Here is a 23298-nt window from a genome sequence, read left to right as displayed (position 1 = left end):
GTGAAAGTTTTGACCCAAAACAGGTATATGATTTACATTTTGCAGTACGCTTCCTTATTGCTATGCTTACGGAGGACTCTATTTTTATAAGAAATCTGAATAAGTCCCAGCTAAGTGACGTAGAGCTAGTCATTTAAATTCTCTAATTGGCCATTTCCTTGTCTGTTCAATAAAAATAAATCTCCTTTCTGAGTGGTGCTACAAGAACTGAACGAGAAAATTGCAAACCACAGAGAACCATGCAAATGTAAGGCATATTATGGCTTGAAGCAAGGTCAGAAGACAGGAAAATTAAGCCCAAGAGGTGGGGAGGAAAGTTCCAGAGCAGCCCTGTCTTTCATTTTGACCATGTTTCTGTACATCTTTCTGTACAACCAGAACAACGTCCCATGGTTCCTTCTTTGAACATGAAGAATGACATTGCATAACACATATATATAATACTAATAGTATTTAATGGTTTAAAATGTTTATTCTTGTCTTTGCTAACACAATTTGGACACTTTACTGGGCTGAAAAGTTCTTCAAATCACCTGAATGAGGGCTTTCTACTATAATTATGAATAAATCCAGCTACTTGACAGGTAAAGAGAATTCATGACCTCGAAATGGACATGTCTAATTTGATACCTGTACCCCAATATTTGGGGATTCATACATTTATTTCTTTTAGGTACAATCCTCATGCTAAGAATATCGTAAGTTTTGCAGTCATTCCTAAACTGAAGCGTCCATGACCTCACAAACACGTCTCATGCTTATACTGCATCATCCAAAGCTTTGCATTCTTTCTGCGCATACATTTAACAAGACTTACCTGCACACTTAAGAATGGAGGATGGAGGATCATAATGAAAGAGACAGGTGAAGAATTTTGTTCAAAAATATTCTTTGCAGTATTATTACAACATAATATTGGAGACAAATTAACCTAACCATAAGGGTTTGGTGAGTCAATTTTAATAGATTCTTATAGTGGACTTTATTAAAATAACGTTTTCAAAGATATGGAATAATATTAAGGAAATGCCTGTACTCTAGTATACAAAACAAGCACTATGCCTGTGTTGATACACGCACATCCAAGAAGAGAGAAATGGATTCACACAAGTGCCAGCAATGGCTATTTCTGGGTTGCAGAACACACTGTGGTCACGTAATTCTGTATGATTTTCCATATTTTTCAAGTGATTTTTTTAAACAATTAGTAGTTATTTTATACTCAGTGTCTTTGAAGGAACAATAATTAGGCTTCATAAAGCCAGTCAGGGTAGTTTTCTTTTTGCCAAATGGCTCTAGAATTCTGAGAACAAGGTCACCCCATCTGAGTTTTGAAATTTTCTTTTTTTGTTACAATGTACCCAAATAGATGCCCAGTTGCCAACAAGAGAATGTCAGCACCAGGAAACATGTTGGCTTTTGCTGTGCTTTTTTTTAAACATCTTTACTAGAGTATAATTGCTTTACAATGGTGTGTTAGTTTCTGCTTTATAATAAAGTGAATCAGCTATACATATACATATATCCCCATATCTCTTCCCTCTTGCATCTCCTTCCCTCCCACCCTCCCTATCCCACCCCTCTAGGTGGTCACAAAGCACTGAGCTGATCTACCTGTGCTATGTGGCTGCTTCCCACTAGCTATCTATTTTATATTTGGTAGTGTACATATGTCAATGCTATTCTCTCACATCGTCCCATCTTACACTTCCTCCTCCCCGTGTCCTCAAGTCCATTCTCTACGTCTGCCTCTTTATTCCTGTCCTGCCCCTACATTCTTCAGAACCATTTTTTCTTTTTTAGATTCCTTATATATGTGTTAGCACATGGTATTTGTTTTTCTTTATCTGACTTATTTCACTCTGTATGACAGACTCTAGGTCCACCCACCTCACTACAAATAACTCAATTTCGTTTCTTTTCATGGCTGAGTAATATTCCATTGTATATATGTACCACATCTTCTTTATCCATTCATCTGTCGATGGACACTTAGGTTGCTTCCATGTCCTGGCTATTGTAAACAGAGCTGCAATGAACATTGTGGTACATGACTCTTTTTGAATTATGGTTTTCTCAGGGTATATGCCCAGTAGTGGGATTGCTGGGTCGTATGGTAGTTCTATTTTTAGTTTTTCAAGGAACGTCCATACTGTTCTCCATAGTGGCTGTATCAATTTACATTCCCACCAAGAGTGCAAGAGGGTTCCCTTTTCTCCACACCCTCTCCAGCATTTATTGTTTGTCGATTTTTTGATGATAGCCATTCTGACTGGTGTGAGGTGATACCTCATTGTAGTTTTTATTTTATTTATTTATTTTTTACATCTTTATTGGAGTATAATTGCTTTACAATGGTGTGTTAGTTTCTGCTTTATCACAAAGTGAATCAGCTATACATATACATATATCCCCATATCTCTTCCCTCTTGCATTTCCCACCCTCCCACCCTCCCTGTCCCACCCTTCTAGGTGGTCACAAAGCACTGAGCTGATCTACCTGTGCTATCCAGGACATGGAAGCAACCTAAATGTCCATCAGCAGATGAATGGATAAAGAAGATGTGGCTCATTGTAGTTTTGATTTGCATTTCTCTAATGATTAGTGAGAAATCATTAATGATGTTGAGCATTCTTTCATGTGTTTGTTGGCAATCTGTATATCTTCTTTGGAGAAATGTCTATTTAGGTCTTTTGCCCATTTTTGGATTGGGTTGTTTGTTTTTTGATATTGAGCTGCATGAGCTGCTTGTAAATTTTGGAGATTAATCCTTTGTCAGTTGCTTCATTTGCAAATATTTTCTCCCATTCTGAGGGTTGTCTTTTCGTCTTTTTTATGGTTTCCTTTGCTGTGCAAAGCTTTTAAGTTCCATTTATTCCCATTTGTTTATTTTTGCTTTTATTTCCATTTCTCTAGGAGGTAGGTCAAAAAGTTTTGCTGTGCTTTGGAAGGCTTTCCAGTCCTGCTAACATCTGGATGATATCAGGAGTTCAGTTCAGGGCTCTACACTCAGATCTTAGCTGACCCGGAGTTTGGACCATTTTCTATTTGATCTCTCTTGTTATGTAAGATCCCAAGACTTGGCAGAAGGCAATTTTTCAACTGTACACTCAGCTACAAGTACTTGTACTCCAATGAAAGGTTTCCCACCAACCTCTCCAACCAATCTGACAAACATTGGGCTCTAGAGCTGAAAGAGACTTGGAGATTCTCTGACCCAACTGTTTTTTTTTTTTTTTTTTTTTTTTTTTTTGATGAGGAGATTGATGTGCAGAATGCTTGAAGTTGCTTTGAGTCACAGAGTATACTGAGTCAGCACCAGGTCTCCCGATGCCCAGACTACTGCTTTTTTCTATCTATTAATACTATTTCCTCTTTATGGGCATATTTTAAGCACAAGCTTAAAATACAATTGGGTAGTTTCATTTTAAGGTATTCCAGATAGGAATTTATATGATTTTAAGTTAAGGTTTTTTTAAAAAAATTGAAGTATAGTTGATTTACAATATTATATTAGTTTCAGGTGTACAGCATAGTGATTCAGTATTTTTGCAGATTATACTCCATTCTAAGTTATTACAAGATAATTGCCATAATTCCCTCTGCTCTACAGTATATCCTTGTTGCTTATCTATGATTTTAAATTAAGTTTTAATCATTTATTCCAGAAGGAAATTTGATGATGAAAATACTTTCAGGTTGAGCTTTGAATATTTAAAAAAAAAAAAAGACTACTCTTTCTTGCTTTTTTTTTTTGGCGGTATGTGGGCCTCTCACTGTTGTGGCCTCTCCTGTTGCGGAGCACAGGCTCCGGACGCGCAGGCTCAGTGGCCATGGCTCACTGGCCCAGCCGCTCCGCGGCATGTGGGATCTTCCCGGACCGGGGCACGAACCCCTGTCCCCTAGCATCGGCAGGCGGACTCTCAACCACTGTGCCACCAGGGAAGCCCTTTCTTGCTTTTTTGACTAGTGGAATTATATCACAAACCCATCCCTTCAGTTCCCATTCCATCTGCTGCCATCCCTACCTTGGCTTTCATCGTTTCAAATGCTACTTTGAAATTTGCCTTAATAGCTAACTTCAGTTGTTAATTGCCCGTTTCCTGTGTATGAGACAAATGCAGAAATCAGGCAGACATCCCAAACCAATCGAAAAGAGGGTCCTTCTGTGACATAGTAATGGCAGCTATATTTCTAAAATAATCACAGAAGCATATGATAGTATGCGATCTGAGAATTGGCATAATTGATATCACTTAGAGACAGTGGAATGAGTTTTAGCCCAATTACAAACATTGTCAAGGACCTTCCTACTCAGGAGTGACATTTCTAAAAAATAGTGAATCCTAGTGTCAAAGCTGTAAATAGGGGCTTCCCTGGTGGCGCAGTGGTTGAGAGTCCGCCTGCCGATGCAGGGGACACGGGTTCGTGCCCCGGTCCGGGAGGATCCCACATGCCGCGGAGCGGCTGGGCCCGTGAGCCATGGCCGCTGAGCCTGCGCGTCCGGAGCCTGTGCTCCGCAACGGGAGAGGGCACAGCAGTGAGAGGCCCGCGTACCGCAAAAAAAAAACACAAACCTGTAAATAGACATGGAAAAAATGAATTAAAATTAAGTAAAATAAAAATTCTATACTTTAAAAATAATTTTATGACACAAAATAGAGTTATATTTGGTATAAAAATAATATAGACATAGACAAGATGACATGCATAAGCAAAATAATTTTTATCCTCTTACTATTAGTCTGAACTCACTATTTTGTTATAATGGTCTTTCTGTTGCTCTTAGATTTCCCTTAATACTGAGCCTGTCTTGCATCACCTCTGTTAGCCGAGTCCCCTAGTTTACTCAAAGTAAATGTTACATGTGGTTGAAAGAGCAGGAACCTGCAGGTCAAAGGGTATCCAAGGACCAATTCTTCTCTGTCATTTACAGTCCGAGTAAAGCAGAGCAGATTTTATAAGATCCCAGAGCTGTCACAGTTTCATAGGAAAAATGGGGATAATATTACTTCACAGGACTATTGGGAATGAAAACAAAGGTATGAGATACGCCTTCTCAATGTAAAATATCATAATTGTAAAATGTTATTGATATTAACAACAGAAATAATAATAAGTAGTCACAAGATTGGCACTTGGGCCCTCTCAGATTAATAAATACAGGTTTACAGCAAATGAAATATCTTTCTATAAAAATGCTTTTGATTGATTGTTAAATTGGTTTTAAATGTTTCCTTTTAGAAGTGGGTTCTTCTGGACTAGAATCCAGAAGATGGATGAGGAAGGGATGCACCTTGCTACCAACACCAGAGAACATGCCAAGAAGCAATTTCTTCCATGCTAGTCAAACTGAGGCCTCTTTTATCACCTGTTTACCTTTCTGAAAGATTGGTAGTTCTGGAATAAAATTGGTTATTCCAGTAGGTCATTTACATCATGCTGTTAGTTCATGTGAACGTAATCATGAAAAAAAGAAAAAGAAAAATGTACTAAGCGGGCTTCCCTGGTGGCGCAGTGGTTGAGAGTCCGCCTGCCGATGCAGGGGACACGGGTTCGTGCCCCGGTCCAGGAAGATCCCACATGCCGCGGAGTGGCTGGGCCCGTGAGCCATGGCCGCTGAGGCTGGGTGTCTGGAGCCTGTGCTCCGCAACGGGAGAGGCCACAACAGTGAGAGGCCCGCGTACCGCAAAAAAAAAAAAAAATAAAAGTACTAAGCACCAATAGTAGGTAATCCTAGAAGGCAGGGTTAGGTCAAAATTAAGGCGCAACTTGGGCCCTGCCCACAGGGGACTCACAGCTCTGCTCACCAAGAAATAACACAGGAGTGTTTGGGCACCTTTCCTCCAAGGAACAACCTCAGGTATACCTTCCAGGCCTGTATGAGTCCATCTCTGCTATGGAATTGGGGTTTTCTCTGGGCAGGATGGGAGAGGGCACCTTCATTGCGTCTTTTCCCCTAGGCCTTCCCATCACAGCACTGATAGGTACTAACCATAATCTCTTGGGGCACCTTTCCTCAGCTGTACAATGAGGGCAACAAACCAGGTGATCTCCACAAGTGTAGAGGTTTTCTTGCCTTCAATCTCATCCACAACTTTGTTCACATTCTCCTTTTCCTGAGAGACAATTTCAACTATATACAGAAATCTGAAGAGGCCCATGAATCACAGTCCCCAATCCCAAACTTCGTTAGTTCTGATCCAGTATTTTATTCTGCAGCCAAAGCCTGTTCGATTCATCAAGGTGTCACAGTAAATACTTACGGAATCCTTGGAGAAGTGACAATTGTCCACAGAGTCCATTGACACTGGTGGCCTCTCAAACCTTGCTGTAGGGTCTTGACTGAGTCAATTACATTTTTTAGAAAGTTTCTTCTTCATTTTGAAATCAGAAACCATATTCCCAGGTGGAAATCCTTAGGCTGCTGACAATGTTTTCCTCTGACTTTCCCTTAAACTGTTCCCTCCCTTTAATGGATCTCTGATTGATTAGTAATTATCCTCTGATCCCAAAAGAAGAAATGCACTTACCTTCACCATTAAATCAGTATTGTAAGCCCTAGACTATAGGCTACCTTGAAGAAAGAAGGCATTTTCGTCCCTTCTTCTCTTTCAAATAATTCCACAATTTCACAAGGATAAATATTGCATCACACGGCAGGCAGACTGCACTAGGTTTAGCCCTACGTTCTCGGAGCAGAGAGCCTGGGTTTGGCTTTGCCGCTTAATTTTTAACTTCATTTTCAAGTTTTCGCTGATAGAATATCTCAAAAGATGACACCATGTTTTTTCTGCTTTGAAGTCTGCAGACAGCTGAAAAAGTCAACACGACTTTTTCCTGAAGGGGAGGCAGCATGATGTGGAAGAAAGATCAGGGCTCCTGGAACTGGAGGAATGAGGTCAACCCCACCTTCACTTCCTAGTGTTTTCTGTGGCCTTGGACAAGTCATTTAACCTCCTTGAACTGGTTTCTACCTTAGTAAAACAAGGGTTTAATGCTCAACTCATGAGGTTATTGGGCAAATAAAATGAAATACATATACTAACCAGTAATAGGTCCTCAATAAATGAGATGCCCCCATAAAAGGGTTCTGTTAAACCAGCTAGACTTTCCTTAAGCATTTGGTGCCCACAGCTTAATAAATGTGAACTTTGGCTACTCTGACATCTTCCCATGAAGCTACCCTGCATCCTTCCTTCCTGCTTCTTATCTGTGCTCTTTCTCATCCAGTCTCTACTTGACTCTTGGTATTTGGACTTGTGTTTTATTTGAGATTCTTAAATTTTGGACTGTGGTTGCTACTGGGTCTTCCCAGTTTGACTCTCAGCCCTTATAAAATGAGGTGAAGTCCTGCCCTTTCTGCCTTTATTAGCTTTAAACTGCCTTAGTTGAGTTTCCCTGTCCCAGTTAGTCTTGCCCAAGGAGCCTATTGGAACCAGCACCTTAGCTTAACTACTTGTTTCCTCTGTATTAGTGTTCTATTGTGGCTGTAATCAATTACCACAAACTTAGTGACTTAAAGCACCATATATTTATTCTGCCAGTTCTGGAGGTCAGAAGTCCCAAATGGGTTTCCCTGGGCCAAAAATCAAGATGCCGCCAGGGCCACACTCTCCCTGGAGGCTTCAGGGGAGAATCTATTTCATTTTTTCTGGCTTCTAGATGTCACCTGCCTTCCTTGGCTCATGGCCACGTCCTCCATCTTTAAAGGCAGCAGCATAACATCTTCAAATCTTTCTAACTCTGACCCTCCTACCTCCCTCTTTATAAGGACCCTAGTAATTATATTGGGCTCACTTGGAAAATCCAGGATAATCTTCATGTCTCAAAATCCTTAATCATACACACAAAGTCCCCTTTGCCATACAAGGTAACATGTTCACAGGTTGCGGGGATTAGGATGTGAAAATCTTCAGGTGGCATTCCTCAGCCTACAACAGTCCACTTTTGAAAAGTGGAGGAGTAGCATGGAGAGCTGAAACAACAGTGTCTTCCTTCCTGTAATTGAAAATTCTGGTTATGACTTATTATAAAGTCATTCTGTACTTGGTCAGCCAATAAAAATAGTTAAAAAGAGGGCAAATGAGAACTCCTTTTGCCTAGTTTGCCCCAATGAAGGTGTGATATTTTCTAATTTGTGCAAAGGTACAGCACGACCTGGCAGCAGCCTTGGCAGAAAAAGTAGCTGAGATTGGATCCCCAAAATAGGACTAAATATAATAAGGAAAGAGTGATCAACAGTGTCCAATGCCAGAAGGTTCAAACTATATTTTTCAAGCTACATATTTTGTTTAAGTAGTGTAGTCCTATAGTTGGACTTTGCAAGCTCCCTGAAGGAATCGTGTACTTTGAGAATTTCTATATCCATAGCTCTTGGCACAGTATTTGGACTATAGAATATATTCAATAAACATTAGTTCATTGAATGGATGAATTCTTGAGTCACGCTTGCCATTAAAAATCAAGATTTCTGTAGCTGGTCCAAACCCCTTAGCCCCCATCATGATTTTCACATAACAAAGTGTCAAATCAACTCAGTGAGCTCCACACTTAGTAAGTATCTATAACTTATTTACAAATATCAAGAGTAATGTAGCAGAAAAGATCAGAATCTTAAAAAGTTAAGTCTCTTTGGCCTGGCATTAGCAGCTGTTTCTAATCAGAGCAGTTGAATCCCACACTCTTTTCTGAGAATTTATTATATTCCAGACAGGATGCTAGCTTTTGAGAATATCAATTTGTTTAAGACCTGACCCATGACTCCACAGAGTTCAGAGTCCACTGAGCGAGACTATACACAAAGACAGACAACTAGGATGAAAAGTCATAAAAACTAACAATATAAGCGTGCACAAAGCACTAGGAGAGAACAAATAAGGACCCCGTCAACACAGGGGTGTCAGAGGAGGGCCTTCTGGAGAAGGCAGTCTGGTCAGTCTTCATGGGTGCCGTGAAAGAGACAGTAATATAGGGAAAGGACTTTCCAGAAAGAACACGGCCATAGAGGCAGGTGTGGGGATTAAAGTACAAAGGCATGAAGGAAATTTGGTCAACTGACAGGGAACATGACAAACATTAAAAAAAAAAATCAATTGCTTTTCTCAGTAGTAGAAATAACTAGCCAAGAATGGAAATTGAAAGAAGCTTTTAATGTTCTCTAGTAACAAAAACTCTAAAATTTTTAGGAATTATTTGAACAAGAAAAGTATGACTCAAAGGAAGAAAACAATAAAATTGCATTAAAAGACATAAAACAAGATCTGGCTAAATGGAACTATATACTATATGATTGGGTGGGAGAACTTAATATCATAAAAATATTGATCTTTTCTGAATTAATAGACAGATTCAGTAAAAATCCAACTAGAAGAAGAAAAGATGGAAGGACACACTGGAAATACCCTAAATGTTCATCAATGGGACTAACAGAATACATTGTGATACAGCCTTATCACAGAAAATTAAGCAACAGTTTAATAGAATGAGTTGCATCTATACCATTTGACTTGGATGCTTTTGTACAGTGTCATGTAATTTTTTTTTTTTGCGGTACGCAGGCCTCTCACTGTTGTGGCCCCTCCCGTTGCGGAGCACAGGCTCCGGATGCGCAGGCTCAGCGGCCATGGCTCACGGGCCCAGCCGCTCCGCGGCATGTGGGATCCTCCCAGACTGGGGCACGAACCCGTGTCCCCTGCATCGGCAGGCGGACTCTCAACCACTGTGCCACCAGGGAAGCCCAATATCATGTAATTTTAAATGAGTAAAGCAGATGCAGAGTACATTGAAAGAGATCCATTTTTTTCTAAATTTTAAATTTATTTATCCAATTTCGAATTTATTTACCCAAGAAAAGCCTCTATGAGTATTTTTGTATGAGATTCTATGAGCCAGACCTGGCTGTTAACTTTGGTTATCTGATTTGGGTAACTAGTGAGATGCTAAAAGAAACCTATAAAACTAAGCAAAAAGGTGACTACAGAAAAGGAACAGTTATAGCCTATGCATGTAGAATTGTGTGTGTGTGTGTGTGTGTAAGTTTACATATGCACACATTTGTCTATGTGTGTACGTACATGTACATACATATACGTATGTATGGGTTTCTTTGTTTTTCTGTTCTGCGTTCTGAACAAATCTCTCAAAATTTTCTTCCACTGCCCTAAAATAGCACTTCTTAAATTTAATGTGCATATGAATTACATAGGGAACTTATTAAAGTGTTAAATATATGGGTCTGGGTGGGCCTGAGGTTTAGCATTTGTATCAAGCTTCCAGATGGTGCAAGTTCCCATGCTGCTGGCCCATTGTTGCTTTGTGTAGAAAGAAATGCTCTTATACTCTCTTCCATTGTATTTAGTCTACAATTCATTCCAGGAATAATATTTAGTCAAAAATTTATTTAGCAATAGAGGTCCTTCTTTCAATGCCCATATTTTTCCTAGGATTTCTAAATTGTAAAAATAGTCAACTTTTCTTGTTTAATTTCTACTTATTTCAGTTTCGTAATTTCCTGGTGATTTTAACTAGAAGTTAATCCTTCATTTATTTCCTTGAGCAGTCTAAACATAGTTACCTTTGTCTGACTAAAATTATTTTCTTTTGAAGTAAATTCATGTTCTGTTTGTTGAGTTTGACTGCTGTCTTTTAGGTCTATATTCATAAATTTTGAAATTTGGGGGTACAAACCAAATTAGTGTCTTTACTTATCTCTCTTTCTCAGTCTCTCTCTTCTCTCCCCTCACTGTCTCTCTCAGCGCTTACCTTACACTGTCTAGAATTTTTTGTGTCACCTTCATCTGCATTTTAAGGTTCATGTTCCAGAACCATTCCAGGGCTTACCCTAGCATTCCAGGTCTCCTGCCCTGTGATAATATTCTGGTCATCCCAAATCTGGTCTCTGATCCTGTGGGCAGCTTGATTGAGGTCCCAGTTGCCAGCCTTAGTCTGTGTTTGCCCCGCTGCCTCCTCAGGACTCTATCTTGCGAAGGCCCATAGCCCTGGATGTCATCAGTCACAGAATGATCTGCCGCCTCTTTCATCATGTGTTAGATTCTAAGATGACCTCAGTCACCCCTGTCTCCTCCATGTTCATGCCTGTGTTCATGCCTTTGAGTGTGACCTGTGATTTGCTTCCAACCAACAGAATATAACAAAAGTGAAGGAATGTCATTTCCATTATTATATTATATTATATATTATTATATTATATATTATTATATTATATATTATTATATTATATATTATTATATTATATTATCCTCCATCTTGCTAACAGGTTTGCTCTCTTACGCTTTTGTTGGCTTGGAGGAAACAAGAGGGTTGTATTAGGGAACACCCACCCAGGCAGAAACTAGGAGCCTGCAGGAGCTGAGGCAGCCTCCACCAGGAAATTTAAACCTTCAGTTCTGCAGCTGCAAGGAACTGGATTTTGCCAACAACTCGAGGGAACTTGGAAGTGGATACTTCCCCCATCATGCCTCTGATGAGACCTCAGGCTCTTCCAACACCTGGATTGCAGCCAGGTGAGACCCTGAAGCAGAGAACCTAGCTAAGCCATGTCTGAATGGACCTACAGACACTGGGTAAAAATAAATACGCAGTTTTTCAAGCCACTAAGTTTCTAGTAATTCATTTTGCAGCAATAGATAACTAATACCCATGAGCAGTAGAGTCTATCAGCACTAGATGTCAAACAGTGAGCCTGTCTCTGGTCCCATGTCCTTACAGAGACCACTCTTTATCTCTATCCTCTTGATTCTGAGAGGTCAAATTCCCAGACACCACTACCAGCTCTCAGTCCTCGGGTTCGGTAGGCCTGTGGCATCAGCCCTGTGCAAAGATTTCTCCTTACTTTCTAGCTTACAGAGATGTTTATACTGTTTCTAAGTTTTGTTATTTCCCTCCTCTATTTATATTTTACCTATTAAATAGATAAAATATAATGAAATGAAATAAAGGAGAATGAATTTTATATTCATCTTAACCATCTTTACTCCAGTAAAGATATTTTAAAAAAGACACTTAAAAACTAAAAAAAACACCAAAAAACCCATATATTTTTACACACTGGTCTGATTATTTCCTTCAGATAATGTCCTGGAAGTAAAATAAGTGGCTCAGTTGTAACACTTACTACCAGACTGCCTTCCAGGGTGGTCATTACTTCACATTTACAACAGGCAATTCTCCAACAAGGCCCATGTCCTTGTACTTTATGCAATCCTAGTCTCCAGTTCTTCTGCTTTTATTTCTCTAATTTATGCAACACCCCAAGTCCTCAATAACCCTGCGTTGATGCTGTTGGGAGTACCAACTCTATCTCCTCCAGAACAGAGGCAGAGGTTCCTCTTAGAAAAATGTCAATCCGTCATAACCTCAAGTCTCCCCAATGTCATTTTCCACCTAATTTCTTTGTATGACTTGGGTCTCAGGATAGGCAGTTACCCCTGAAGTTTGATACCTGGATTTGTCTGAATTCTTAACCGAAACTTTAGACCACATCCAACGGAACACACTGCCTCTCAAGCCTTCAGCCGAGCTTATAGTTTTAACTACGTAATTACCACCTGAGCATCTTCCAACGCAAAAGCTGCGAAAGGACTCGGTCTCCAAAATTCACTTAACTTGCTGCACTGTACCAAATGTTAGTCTGAATGAGATAGAAAATATTTTTCAGGATTTAAAGGCCCAAGATCTTCCAACAATCAACTTACCACTTCCCGAGTTTCATGGGGGAGATTGGCAGTGGAGACATTCCAGGGTCAGTGGCTCTAATCTAGGAGGGAGCTTCAGAATCACCGGGGGAATTTTAGGAAAACACAGGTGCCGGGCTTCTCAGGAGTGAAGCTTAAGCATGTGGATGGCAGCAAAACTTCCCCTTTAAAAAAACAGCTGCTGCATCTCTAGACAAATGAAGACTGCTTTTTAAATTCTTATTATAAAGCTTGGCCTTAACCTAGTGGTTCTCAACCTTGGATAAACATTCAAACTGCCTGGGGAGATTTACAGAGCACTAGTGCCTGAGCCAAACCCCAGAGATCCTGTTGTAATTATTCTCAAGTGTGTCCTGGGTGATGAGAATTTGAAAAGCTCCTCAGGTGATTCTAATGTTCAGCCAGCCTGAACATGATTGAAATTATTAAAACCCTTCACATGGAGATTTTATTCTGGACAGCTGAGCTAGACCATGGCTCAGTCACCGGAAATAAAAGAGAGGCCACAGACTCATTTCCCAAAGAAAGCCGTTGCCCTCTTCTAGATGTGTAAAGAAGCCCTGGACACACTGTATCTAAAGCAGACCCAGGACAGATACTCCAGAAAATGCTGGATGAAGCAATAGGAGTCTTGGCTTTAGACTGTACCCTCTCCCACTCTAATACTAATTCCCAGTGAAGTGTTACCAAACTGACCACTGTGTCAATTGGCAAAGCAGGAGTGTGTGTGGGTGTGCGTGCATGACTTTCTACCCCAAACATACAGAAAAATATGATTCAACTTTCAGCATAGATCAAATTTTGTGTTCTAGTATTGTTTTATTTCAAATAATATCTTGGAGAGAATGCATGATTTTGAACTGGATAAATGCTCCCCACTGCTGAACCCCAAGTGCCTGACCCTGGGTTGACCCAGATCTCTCTCTCTGAAGGCTGAACGGAGCCATTATAACTCTAATGGGCAAAAGGCTGGTCTGGAAGTTCTCTCAGCTGCAGAAAGAGAAAAAGAACAAAACAAGCAAGCAAGCAGGCAAACAAGCCACCACAACACAAAACCGTGGAGGGGAGAGAGAGGAAGACGGGACTAAGGAGTGATAGTGTGATTTGATATTCAGAGGGGCGTGTGTGTGTGTGTGTGTGTGTGTGTGTGTGTGTGTGTGTGTTTGAGAGAGATAGAGACATACATAGACAGAGACAAAAAGAGAGATAGAGCCCCAGCCCCAGTAGGGAGGAACAAAACGGCTTATCTCTTTCCTAGGATTCCTCCATCTTGCAGCCTAAAGACACAGAGCCCCTACTTGGCTTGCACTCTTAGTGATATGGGTCAAGGGTCAATGGGACTTGTGGTTTTTAAAAACTTTTTATTTTGAAATAATTTAAGACTTACAGAAAAGTTACAAGAAGAATACAAAGAACCCTCATATATAACCTTTACCTAGATTCACCTATTGTTAATATTACTCTTCTCTCCACCTATCCATCTATTTATAGATCTGTATCTCTCTCTATACATATAATTGCTGAAGCATCTGAGAATAAGTTGTAGGTCTCAACCTCTTTTAGCTTTAATACTTTATCCCTAAATTTGAACTTTGCCAGCTGTCCCAATGTGTCTCTTATAACATTTCCCTCCCTCAATTCAGGATCACACATTGCATTTAGTTGTCATGTTTCTTTAGTCTCTTTTAATCTGGAAAAGTTCCTCAGCTTCTTTACCTTTCATGACAATGAGTTTTTAAAGATTATAGGTGAGGTGTTTTATAGATTGATTTTTTTAAACTTCCCAGCAATGTGCCCTTGAAGACCAAAGATGTATTGGCAGCAGAGTTTGAAACAAGTGGAAGGTACATAGGAACCACAGAAAAGGGTCTGATCCAAGGGCTGAAAGCCTTGTCATCCCACTACTGCTTTATCAGGTATAGGTCTAGGGACCTGGCAGCACCTTCACTGTCCTGAAGGGTGTTAGAATGTAGAGGAGTCTTCCTAGAGGTGGGAGACTTATGGGAAGGGAGGCTGAGATTGAGTTTGGCTGTGGCTAAGTGTCAGGGAAGGGTTTTTGTTCATCTCTGGATGGAATCAGGTTCTGTCTGCAGGTCAGGGGTCCTTGAGATCTAGACTTGGGCTGTCTGGGCCCCTTTGAGGGGAGGGGATTAGGTGAGAAAGAGGAAGGGCCTAGCTTGGAATGAGCAAACAAACAGGTTCATTCTCCACCTTACCCCAGCACTCTGGACCAACAGTGGTTATGAATTTTCCCAGACATGTAATCACTCCATAAAGAAAATGTGCATGGGGAAGGGGAGGAAGGAGATGTGAGCTCTGCTGGATGCCTGACTATTTCATTCCCAGATTTATTTGTTTTTGTTTTTTGTTTTTTTTGGCTGCACTGGGTCTTAGTTGTGGCATGTGGGATCTGTCCTTGCAGCGTCCAGTCTTCTCTCTGGTTGTGGCGTGTGGGTTTTTCTTTCTCTAGTTGTGGCGCGTGGGCTCTGTAGTTTGCAGCACACGGACTCTCTCACTGAGGCGCCTGCGGGCTCAGTAGTTGTGGCATGTGGGCTTAGTGGCCCCGCGGCATGTGGGATCTTAGTTCCCCGAACAGGGATCGAACCCGCGTCCCCCCTGCATTGGAAGGTGGATACTTTACCATTGGATCACCAGGGAAGTCCCCCAGATTTGTTTGAAATCAATCCACCTCATGTAGTCCAGGCTCTCAGTCCTGAACTTCCAAATAATATGGAATATTTTTAATGACCCTTGACATTTTTACAAGAGTCTTTCTGTAATTCCTGGACTCCCTTCTTCTCCTGGTGAACTTTTACTTCGTCTCCAGAACATAGCTCAGAGGTTATCACCTCTGCAGAAGTATCCAAGTTCTGCCAAGAGTTACTTGCTTCTTTGTTTTTCTTCCTCAGCCTCAACACTTTTTCTTACCTTGTATAACATTTAGAATATAATTAATTTTTAAAAGATATTTTAACTTTCTGGAAACTTTTAAAGGAAATACATTTTTTTTTTTAGTTGATATATCCATAGGGTCCAGCCTAGTGTCTGCCATAAAAAAGCTGTTCAATAAATACTCATTGTGTGAATAAATGAATACATTTTAAATGACTGGATTTAATTGCCATTGTTAGTATGAATCACTTAAAATCATTCCTAAGAGCCAGATTAAATTTACATTTCTTCAATATTGGTCAAAGAAGTAGTTATGCTCTCATAAAGGCAAAACCATAGTACATAAGCCACCAAAAATGCAAGAGTGCCATCTACTGGTAAACATATAAACAGACAAGGCACTAAGGAGCCAGGCAAAATGTTTACTTTCAATGATGTGTCCCTTATGTAGCTTGTATAAAATGTGAAAGAAAGATGGAAGCAAAATTGACAGATGTTATATGGTATTTTCCTGGAAAATATTTTATACTAGTAATTTATGCAAAATATAATGATATTTTTTAATGAAAAAGAAATCAGTAAAACAAGAAACATTATACAAAATGATAAACTATTGAAAGTTTTTTCCACTTCTGTCCTTCCCCCCTAGATTAGGAATAAAATTAGGATGCCAATTTTTTCAATTTATGTTCAGTGTTGTATGGGATATACTAGCCAGTATAGTATGGGAAGAAAAATAAAGGTTACTGTTAAATGTTAATTGTCTAAATACTTCAATTAAAAGGCAAAGATTAGTAGAATGGATTTTTAAAATGTAAGAACTGAACATATGTTAGCTAGAACAAAAACACCTGAAATATAAAAACACAGATAAGTTTAAAATAAATGTGTAGAAAAACATGTACTATGCAAACAGTAAGCATAAAAAGACTGGATTATCTATATTAAAAACAGATAAAGTAGAGTTGAAGACAGAGAACATTTTCAGAGATAAAGAGTGACACTTCATATTGGTAAAAGGGTCAGCTCACCAGGAAAGCGTAATCATAAATGTGTATGAACTTAATGACAAAGTTTCAAAATACATGAAGTAAAAATGGAAAGAATTAAAGGGAAAAATAAGCAATTCTACAATCCCAGTTGGAGATTTTAATACCTTTCATACGGTAATGATTGAATAACTAGATAAAATATATGAAAAGTCATAGAAGATCTGAAAAACCCTATCCATCACCTTGAATGAATTGATATTTATAGAATATTACACTGAATATTTGCGTCCACATTCTTTTCAAGTACACATGGTTCCATTCATAATGATAGACCATATTCTGGGCCACTATACAAGTCAATAAATTTAGAGGGATTTAAATCCTATAGAGTATGTTATCCGACCTCAGGAGGGATAAGTTAGAAATCAAAAAAAAAATAAGATATCTAGGGGAAAACCCCCAATATTTGGAAATTAAACATACTTTTAAATAATCTACCACTTTAAAAATCATAAGAAAAATTATAAAGTATTTTGAACTACAGAATAATGAAAAATAAGGCATACAAAACTTTGTGAGAGGCAACTAAAACAGTGCCTAGAGGAAAGTTTATAGTTTAAACTGTTTACATTAGAAAACAAAGATAACCAAAAATCAAAGCTTAGATCCTGTGAGGGTGGTATATCTAAGAGAAGACACACACCTCCATCACCACCTATAAAAGTGAGATCCCAAAGGGTGATAAAGGTGAATTAGAAGTAAACAGATCTCACTTCCTGGAAACTGCAAGAATTCTGGGAACGCCGGTGCTGAGCAGAGCAGGGAACAAAGAAAAGAAAAAGAGAGAGAGAGAGAGACACTCTGGTAAGTTGTAACCACAAGCCAATTTTTATACATATTTGGGGTAAAATTTCACATCACTTGGGTTATCAAAACAACAACAACAAAAGCAAAAAACCCTCAAGCCATGAACTGAGTTTACTTCTTGACTGGTAGTATGCTAGCTGCCCGGCAAAAGCAAACACAAATCACCTCTGGAGGAAAGCACTTTCATGCCAGTCCTCAAAACCACAAATAATTTTACCAGAACAATCAAGAAAATAATAGTAAAACAACCAAGCACACAGAATGGACTGGAGGGCGAGAAGCAAGAATAGATGAATGGAGACTAGTTAGGAAGTTTCAATAAACCTGTGAAAAGTGACGGGGGATGATTTGTGTATTCCTGTTTAAAGTGAGTTTCTTGTAGACAACATATAGAGGGGGCTTGATCTGTGTGTGTGTATGTGTGTGTGTGTGTGTGTGTGTGTGTGTGTATGTGTGTGTGTATTCAATCTGACAACCTCTGCCTTTGAATTCGAGTATTTAGATAATTTACGTTAAATGTGATTATTGAGGGCTTCACTGGTGGCACAGTGGTTGAGAATCCACCTGCCAATGCAGGGGACACGGGTTCGAGCCCTGGTCCGGAAAGATCCCACATGTCGCGGGGCAACTAAGCCTGTGTGCCACAACTACTGATCCTGAGCTCTAGAGCCCGCAAGCCACAACTACTGAGGCTGCATGCCACAACTACTGAAGTCCGCGCCCCTAGAGCCCGTGCTCCACAAGAGAAGCCACCGCAATGAGAAGCCCGCACACAGCAACCAGAGACAAGCCCACGCGCAGCAATAAAGACCCAACGCAGCCAAAAATAAATAAATTTATTTAAAAAAAATATGATTATGGATATGTGTAGATTTAAGTCTGTCACCTTATTATTACTTTTCCATTTGTTCCATCTATTCTTTGTTCCCTTCTTCCTCATTATTCTCTTCTATTGAACAACATAAATATTTTTTTATTCTATTTTATTTCTTTTTGTGGCTTATTAGCCATAATTCTTTGTTTTGTCATTTCAGTGGTTACTTTAGACTTTATAGTGTACATCATTAATTTATCACAGTCCATTTTCAGGTGATATACCACTTATATAGAATAAGAACCTTAAAATTGTTATTCCATTTCTCTTTCTTACTTTTGTGCTGGTGTTACCTTGCATTTTACTTTTATATCTTATAAATCCCACATTACATTGTTACTATTTTTGCTAAAACAGTCAATCAATTTTTACAGAGATTTAAATAACATTAAACATTTTTTAATCTATTTTCCCGTGAAGTCACAATTGCTGGTGCTTTTTATTCTTTTGTGCAGATTGGTATTTCAATTTGGTATCTTCTGTCTAAAGAACTTCCTTTAATATTTCTTGTAGTTCTAATCTGCTGATTAGGTGTTTATTGCTTTTGGTCAGATAAAGAAAAAATATTTTACAATATTTCAGCTAAGGGCTGAGTCAGTTTTACGAAGCAAGATTACCCACTAACAAAATATTTAATTGTATAGGCGATTTTTAAAAATAAAACAGAAAACTTACATCTATGGTGTAATGAACATCATTCAATTCCTACATGTGACTAGATGAATTCCTTTATCTTTCATGTATCTGAAATAGCCCTTATTTCACCTTCATTTTTGAAAAATATTTTTGCTAGGTAAAATATTCTAGGCCTTTCATTACTTTACAGATTTTACTCCACTGTATTCTTGCTTGCATTTTTTCCAATGAGAAATCTGTGATCTATGTTTGTTCCTCTATACATAATATGACTTTTGTTCTTAGCTACTTTTAAGAATCTTCATTTGTCATTGATTTTGAGTAATTTGGTTATGTTATGTATTGGTTTAGTTTTGTTCCTGTTTCTCATGCTTATGGTTCATTGAGATTCATGGATTAGTAGGTTTATAGTTTTCACCAAATTTCAAAAAAATTCAGCCAGTATTTTTTCATATATTCTTTTTTTATCCCTTCTTCCAATTTTTTCTCTCCTTTAGGGACAGCAAGTACATATATATTTGAGACTTAAAGCTTTTCCACAGCTCATTGGTGCCGTAGTCACTTTTTATTTTTATTCTCTTTTCTCTCTGCATTTCATTTTATATAGTTTCTATTGCTATGCCTTCTAGTTTACTAATTGTTTCTTTTACAAAGTCTAATCTGTCGTTAATCCTATCCAGAGTACTTTTTATCTCATATGCCATAGTTTCCAGCTCTAGAAGTTTAATTTGTGTCTTTTAAAAATCTTTCAGGTCTCTATTTAACTTTTTGAACATATAGAATGCAGTTATGAAAACATTCGAAATGTCTTTATCTGCTAATCCCAACACCTGTGTCAGTTCTGGGTGAATTTTGATTGATTGATTCCTCTCTTATCCTAGGATATATTTTCCTTCTTGTTTGCATATTTGTTTTTTTCCAATATTAAATTTTTATCAAGATATATTTCATATACCATAAAACACACCTTTTTAAAGTGTACAATTCAGTGGTTATAGTGTATTCACAAAGTTGTACTATCATTATCACTATCTAAATTCCAGAACATTTCAAGATCTTCAACAAGAAGCCCTATATCCTTAAGTAGCAATTCCCCATTACCTCCTCTCAGCCCCTGGCAACTACTAACCTACATTCTGCCTCTATGAGTTTGCCTATCTTAGACATGTAACATAAAAAGAATCATACAATATGTGTTATTTTTGTGTCTGGCTTCTTTCATTTAGTATGTTTTCAAGGTCCATCAGTGTTGGAACATGTATCAGTACTTCATTCTTTTTTATGGCTTAATAATATTCCACTGTATGGATTTAACACATTGTATGTGTCCATTGATCAGTAGATGGACATTTGGGTTGTTTCTACTTTGGGGGTACTGTGAATAATGCTACTATAAACAATCATGTACAAGTTTCTACATGAGTATGTTTTCAATTCTTTTAGGTATTTACATAGAAGTAGAATTGCTGGATCACATGGTAACTCTATGTTTAACTTTTTAGAGAACTACCAAACTGTTTTCCAAAAATGTTGCACCATTTTACATCCCCACAAGCAACGTATGGGGTTCCAATTTCTCCACTTGTTATTGTCTGGGGTTTTTTTATTATTATTATAGCTAACCTAGAGGATGTGAAGTGGTATCTCGTGGTTTTGTTTTACATTTACATAATGACTAATGTTGTTGAATATCTTTTCAGGTGCTTATTGGGTACTTGTATGTCTTCTCTGGAATAATGTATACTTAGATCCTTTACCCATTTTTAAGTTGGGTTATTTATCTTTTTGTTATTGGGTTGTAGGAACTTTTTATATACAAGTTACCATTCTAGATACAAGTCCCTTGTCAGATATATAATTCACAAAAATTTTCTCCCATTCTGTGGGCTGTCATCTCATTTTCTTAATGGAGTCCTATGAAGCTCAAAAGTCTTTAATTTTGATGCTCTCCAACTCAGCTAGTTTTTTCTTTTATTGCTTGTGTTTTTCGTGTCATCCAAAAAACCATTGCTAAGCTAAGATTACAAAGATTTGCCCCAAAGTTTTCTTCTCAGGGTTGTATGGAGTTTTAGTGCTTACATTTAGATCTTTGTTTCATTTTGAGTTAATTTTTGTATATGGTGGGAGGTAGGGCTCCAAATTCATTCTTTTGCATATGGATTATGCACTTGTCCCACTATTGTTTGGTAATAAGATTATTCTTTGTACATTGAACTGTTTTGGCACTCTTGTTAAAATTAATTGACCATAAATGTATGGGTTTATTTCTAGACTCTACTAAATTTTATTGCCCTATAGGTTTATCCTTATGATAGTAACACATAGCCTTGATTATTGTAGTGTTATAGTAAGTTTTGAAATTGCAAACTGCGAGTCCTGCAACTCTGATCTTTTTAAAGATTGTTTTGGTTGTTGTGGGCCTCTTGTATTTCCAGATGAATTTTAGGATAAGCTTGCCAATGTCTAAAAAAAAGCCAGCTGGAATTTTGATAGGCATGCACTGAGTCTGTAGAACAACTTGGGAAGTACTGCTAATTAATAATATGAAGCCTTTTAATCCATGAACATGCAATGTCTATTTATTTAGGTCAATTTAATTTCTTTCAATGATGTTTTACAAATTTCAGTGTACAATTTTGTTTTGCTTCTGTTCATTTTATTCCTAAGTATTTTGTTACTTTTGATGCTATTATAAATGATTATTTCCTTAATTTTATTTTCAGATTGTTCATCGCTAGTATATAGACATACAATGAAATTTTATATATTGATCTTGTATCCTGCAACCTTGCTGAACTCATTTATTAGATCTATATTTTTTGTATACGGATTCCTTAAGATTTTCTGTATACAAAATTATGTTATTGGCAGATAGAGTATTTGTCTTCTTCCTTTTAAATCTGGATGCCTTTTATTTCCTTGAACCTTCAGTACAATGTTGAATAGAAATGGTGAGAGCACACATCCTTTTCTTGTTAGGTGTGCTATTACCAGCTCTTCCTAGGGCCAGCCAAGCAAAATGCCCTCTTTTAAGTCCCAGCTCACCTCAGAGCAGGCTGCAGTGAAACAGTCATTCATATCATGAGAGATATAGGTACAAACTACTTGCAAAGGATGCTAAGACTTCTTTGGAGAGGTCTTTGTCATGCTCATCATTCTGAATAGCTCAGATAAGTCTTCTCTCAGGCTTTTTTTTTAAAACCTATAATCCTGTGTCCTCTCTTCTTACCTCTGGGTGTTGCTTCCTCTCTCCCCTTTGCTCATCTGAAAAATTTGTCCTCAAGATCACTTTTGCAGTGTGCTCTTATCAAACCTCTGCTAAGCTCTCTTTCTCAGAAGCCTAGGTCTTCTCTTTCATTTTCATTTTCTTCCAGTTCAAATCATTAATATATCCTACAGGAGAGAGAAACGGCTCTCTAGAAAACCAGTAGCCATCATGGATTCTGGTATTTTCTGGCACTATTCGCCATGTTAACTTGCCTACCACCTCCAACATGTACATACACACACTCTGCTCACACTCCACAGACATACCCCAGCGCACATATCACACAAACACAAACCATGTACCACAGTCCACACCTAGCACACACCACCACACACCCCACAACATACACTATACACACACATACACACCAGACACCATATCACACAAATCACACACATGCAAGCATGCATCACAGACTACATATAGCACAAACCATCACACATCTCACATATCACCCACGCCACACTACGTACATTACACGCATGTGTGCACACCTCCTATGATGTGTGTTTAGTGCAGCATAGAAAGTTACTCTCTTGTTTAACACATACCACTATGCCTGGAACCACTCTAGACACTCGAGATTCATCAATTAAAAACACAGACAAAACTCTCTACCGCTGTGGAATTTGCATTCTCATGCAGGAGGCAGACAATAAGCAAGATACATGAATAAAATATTCAGTAATAAGTGCCAAGGGAACAAAAGAGAGCACTGTTAGAGGGCTTGGGAGCGGGGGAGGGGTGCAGCTGTAAACTAGGTGGTCAGAGTAAGCCTGGCTGAGAAGAGACACCTGAAGGAGTTGAGGGAAGGCACCCTAGGGATATCTAAGGGATGACTGTTCCCCACAGAAGGAGCAGCCAGAGTCCAGGCCTTTTTAAGGAGACTCCAGTGGCCCACTTGCCATTCTGGGTCTTCAGCTTCCTACAGCCCAGACTCACAGGGTCAAGCCCAGCCTCACATACTGGAGGGGATGCATCCCCCATGGGGCAGCTCCGATTGGTCTCTCCCTAGGCTCACCTTTGGAGACCAAATCTCTGAAGCCTCATCT

The sequence above is a fragment of the Globicephala melas genome, chromosome 11 (genome assembly GCF_963455315.2).
Source record: "Globicephala melas chromosome 11, mGloMel1.2, whole genome shotgun sequence".
NCBI classification, from domain to species: Eukaryota; Metazoa; Chordata; class Mammalia; order Artiodactyla; family Delphinidae; genus Globicephala; species Globicephala melas.
The sequence above is the reverse complement of the archived record's forward strand: the minus strand, read 5'-3'. Positions refer to the sequence as shown.